Source organism: Myotis nattereri, assembly GCF_964212035.1.
Source record: "Myotis nattereri genome assembly, chromosome: Y".
Classification (NCBI taxonomy): domain Eukaryota; kingdom Metazoa; phylum Chordata; class Mammalia; order Chiroptera; family Vespertilionidae; genus Myotis; species Myotis nattereri.
In genome coordinates this window covers 22,744,346-22,749,650 of record NC_138094.1, presented here as the reverse complement: position 1 = coordinate 22,749,650, position 5,305 = coordinate 22,744,346, and positions in this window count along the sequence as shown.

The following is a 5,305-nucleotide window of genomic DNA, read 5'->3' as shown; positions in this document are numbered from 1 at the left end:
CTTTTTAGAAATACCAATGAGAGTAGTATTGTGGCCAATATTCTAATGCATACAGATTAAGTAAAACTAACTATCTTTTCTACTTATGGTGTCTTATTAATGGTGATATTTAATGCTTAATGAGTAATTTTGTGTTTTTTAAATATATTTTTATTGACTTTTTACAGAGAGGAAGGGAGAGGGATAGAGAGTTAGAAACATCGATGAGAGAGAAACATTGATCAGCTGCCTCCTGCACACTGCCCGCAGGTTATGTGCCCACAACCAAGGTACATGCCCTTGACCAGAATGGAACATGGGATCTTTGAGTCCACAGGCTGACGCTCTATCCACTGAGCATAACCGGTTAGGGCAAATAAGTTTTTTTTTCGTTGTAAATAGTAGTAGAAGTGATTTACAAATTTCTCCTTTTTACTTGACTTAAAATTTACTTTTAAACAGCATTCTTTTGTGTGGCACTCATTTGCATAGGTTTAGAAATATTACTCTGGACTGTGTTAGAACCAATTGATAATAGAATATCTGCTTCTCACATAACTTGAAAGGGCGAGTACTATGCCCTCCATCTTGCCCCAGTGTAAGGGCTACACCCCCCATCTTACCCTGGATCCTCCATTTTGGGGCAGCCATGTACTCAGCAGGGCTTCTTCCCAAAAGCCCAAGCCTCTGCTAGCCACACCCAGGAATTCTTTATACTAACCAATGACAATCAATAGAAGTGCGCACCATAGATATGACCACATCCTGTGTAACAAGACACCGACTTGCGCCTGGCCAATCGGCAGGGCCCACAGTCCTTTCCCCTCCCCTTACTCCAACCCCCTATAAAACCCCTCTTCCCACAGGACTACCTCTCTCTGCCACTTGCTGCTGCGTCAGTAAGGAGGGTAGGGAAGTCAAGCCTGGGTCGAATAAAAACTCTTATGCTTTTGCATCGGACACGGTTGGCTCCCTGGTGTGGTCTCATGGGGATCCTGAACCCCATAACATTTGGGGGCTCGTCTGGGATCCCCAAGACCATTGAGGGACCCCCGATCAGGAGAGTCTGATTGATTGAGATAGGTGTCTGTGTCGTTGTGTGCTCTGTTCTGTTCTGTATGAGCTCGTTTCTGAAATATGTAGAGTCCAATACGGTTTAGGTGGACGCACTGGAGGACCTCTGGCGGGAGGAGTCGGAGGACGCTCTGATCCTCGAACTGTAGGGATGGGGAAACCCCTTCAATCTGACATGTGGCGGGTCTCTCCCGCCGTTTGGTGCATGGCCATCATCTACTTTCTGGTTGTGCTTCCACAGAGTTGGAAGACCGTACTATTGGGCCCTTAGTTGTCTGTGTTTTTTATTTTTTTTCCGTCTTATTTTGTGGACTTGCTGGACAGACATTATGGGATGGACTCAGACTGCACCTTTGAGTATTGTGATTGATCATTTCACGGAGATTGGGGAGGCTTTAGAGCTCCCTCAGCAATTGGAAATTGTTAGGAATTGGATGAATCATATAAGCTCTGAATGAATGTCTGGTGAATGTGTGTGAGTGTAGAGGGAGGGGGCCTGCCTTCTCCTCTCCTTTGTGTGGCTCCTTGACTTCTGTCAGGTGGGCATCTGAGTGAGGATCTGGGAAAACAGGTGACCCCCTCCGCAAGTAAACGTGTCTGGGATTTCTGTGCATGTGTAAGGAGAAAATCTGGCTTAAAACTAATGCGTGCATAATCCGAGTTTGGATAGAGTTTTGAGCTGGAGTCTCTTTGCAAATGTGCAGGATGGAGCCCAAGAAAGATTATTTACCCAAAGGAAAAAAAAAATATGCTAGCTAGATTCAAGCAGAAAGATTGGCATTTCCATAATTAAGAACAGTTTTTAAATGCTAACGAAGGGTGTTAAGGCTGGATTCCCACAGCAATATCTAATGAAGGAAGGGTTTTGTCACTTCCCACCTGTAGCAAAATCTTAAAAGAATGTGGTTAATTTACATCTGAAAAGACCAGGTAGACTAGAACATGTTTTGCAAGGCTCAAATGTGTTTTTCCAGAGCTTCTTGAAAGTAAAAAGTAAAGTTTACTCTAATTTGCCTCATGAGAAATCTACAGGGAAGAAATCTGTTGGTTAAGTATGTCTTTCATTTTTAAAGCTTATTCTTAAAGATGTTACTGATTGATAAATGCTGAATATTTGAATTGCCAGCTAAAAGTTTAAGGTTCAGATTAAATTGGGAAAAATTATGTAATTGTGGTAACTAAATGCCATTGCTTATTGGTCTGATTGAGAAGGGAGGATTGAGGCTAGCTCTTTCTGCCACTTGCTTCTGCGTCAGTAAGGAGGGTATGGGAGCCAAGCCCGGTTTGAATAAAGACTCATATGCTTTTGCATCTGACAGGGCAGGCTCCCTGATGTGGTCCCATGGGGATCCTGAATCTGGACATAAAATAACTGAGTTTATATGAGACCTTGATTATATTGTAAAAAGATAATTTATTACGTGAATAAAGTATGCATCTTTATTGATAAAGCAAAGTAAGTAAACTTATACATTTGACCTATGAAGTCCAGATGTTGCACTACCCCTGGGCCTATCTAAAGATCAGGCTGTCAGGGCTCCCATCTTAAAATTCTGCTGCTGAATAATCCAGTGTTGCCTAAGAAGTATTCAGCAACTTTGTCCTGCCCTTCCTTAGAGGTTGAAACTTTTATAACATTTAAAATACGTGTATGTAAATAGAACACAGTTATTTTTATTTGATGAAGCTTCAGGAGATTTCAAGTATATTAGATCAGCCTAATCTGGTTTAAAAATATTTCTTTTAAAATGAGAGAAAATTATTGCATTATTCCAGGGCCCTTGAAATGTTACAGAGCTATCTCTTGGTTAAAGTCTTGAACTTTAACATGGAAAGACTATCAAAATATGTATGTATAATCGAAAGATTATGTTATACATTTATTATACATATAATTATTCTAAAATATATCAATTAAATTTAAACTGTTTTTTATATTAACAATTTGGTTCAGACCATAGTGTTAATCCTGCTTTTTAATTGGGCCAATATATATTATATCCTAGCTTGAAATTTTATGATGTGTAGCACACATAAGGACTATGATATATGTTGAACTACTGAATTTTTCCAGAGGAAATGCAAAAATTATTTTTATTAAAATTGAATTTCTAAACTTTGTGCATTTTATCATTACAACCATATAATTTCTCCCAATTTAATTTGAACTTTTAACTTTTAGAAGCATTAAATTTTAGGTGGCAAGTTAAATACTTAGCATTTCTTAGGATAGTAATACCTTCACATTTAAAAGGATATATTTCAAATAAAATTATTTAAGACCTATCCTATATAATAAAAGGGTGATATGCATATTGACCCTAACTGCAGAACGACTGGGAATGAAAGGTCACTATGACACACACTGACCACCAGCGGGCAGACGCTCAATGCAGGTCCTGCCCTGGTGGACAGTGCACTACCTCAGGGCAAGCTCTGCTCAGCCACAAGACAGGCTGATGGCTGCCAACACAGCGGTGGTGGTGGGAGACTCTCCTGCCTCCTCAGCAGCACTAAGGTTGTCCGACTGCAGCTTAGCCCTGCTCCCTGCTGGCAAGTGGACCTCCTCCAAGGGCTCCCAGACTGCGAGAGGGCACAGGCCAGGCTGAAGAACCCCCCAAGTGCAGAAATTTATGTGCATCGGGCCTCTAGTTTAATTAATAGGTTCAAATCTCTTTTTTAGGTTTTCATATAAGGCAAACTCAGATTAATATTTCAATATATTTTTATTTCAAAATATTTGGGGATTTAAAAATTTTTGTTACTTAATTTAGCAAACTCCAAAGCTTTAAGTTATTTTTGAAAGGGTATGCTTACACATATGAGTTTGCCTAAGAAGTAGGGGGAGGAAGGTAACAGGTCTGCAGCCATTTGAATTTTAAAACCACCACATTTTTCCTTAAAAGATAACATCTAAGATTGCTTTTCCAGGTTCTCTGCTTTTACAGGGAGAAGATCCACTGGCCCTTTCCTCCAACAGAGAGTGCAGTCAGCCCTCTCCTCAGTGACTTCACCCTCACCATCAATATATTTATTTATAATTATTACTGAAAAGCTTCACCACAAAGCCTTCAATTTAGTTACAACTTTTTATTTAAGTTTTTACAATTTTGAGATTTCAAACCCAATTATCACCATCTAAGTCATTTACTTTGGCAAATTTTGCAGTAGAGAAAACTTACTGGCTTTCATTGGCTTTAGTATTTACTTTGGAATATGGTCATTATTATTTAAGAACAGCCTATTATTATGGAGACACTGATCTTGTTTCCTAAATACAGCCTGTCAATTTCCCTTGTGTCATTTTCACCATCTTATAAAGAAAAACAGTCTTGGGTTTATTCTATCGCATCTGTAAAGTGATGGGGCTCAGTCCAAGAGGCTCAGTCCAAAATTGGGTGGGGTGCGACTTCTCTTAAGCTAGACAATAATATTCCTTAAATTGTGAGGAATGACTCATGTATCCAAATTTTAAATGATGGAGTGGGAAATAAAAACATGGCAAAAATAATACTTTTAATAACAATCTCGAGAGTGGGCATACATTTTACAGGATCACCAAAAGACTAGAAAATAATGAGTTGGACATGTTTTAGATATTTATTTATTTATTTATTTATTTATTTATTTATTTATTTAACATTTTTTTAAAATTGTTATATTGCTTAAAATATTACAAAGTTTATCACATATATGTACTCCCCCCCCCCGCCTTTGACAATCCCCTGGCCTCCCCTACCCCCAATGCCTTATGTCCATTGGTTATGCTTATATGCATGCATACAAGTCCTTCAGTTGATCTCTTACCCTTCTCCCTCCTGCCCCCCAACCCTCTCTGGCCTTCCCGCTGCAGTTTGACAATCAGTTTGAGGCAGCTCTGCCTCTGTATCTATTATTGCTCATGAGTTTATAATGGTCTTTATTATCCTTGAATGGTATTTTTCCTTCATTGACTGGCTGATTTCACTTAGCATAATGCTCTCCACTTCCATCCATGCCGTTGTAAATGGTAAGAGTTCCTTCTTTTTTACAGCAGCATAGTATTCCATCATGTAGATGTACCACAGTTTTCTTATCCATTCTTCTACTGATGGACACTTAGGCTGTTTCCAGATCTTAGCTGTGGTGAATTGTGCTGCTATGAACAAATGGGTGCATATATCCTTTCTGATTGGTGTTTCTGCTTTCCTGGGATATATTCCTTGAAGAGGAATCACAGGGTTAAATGGGAGTTCCATTTTTATTTTTGAGG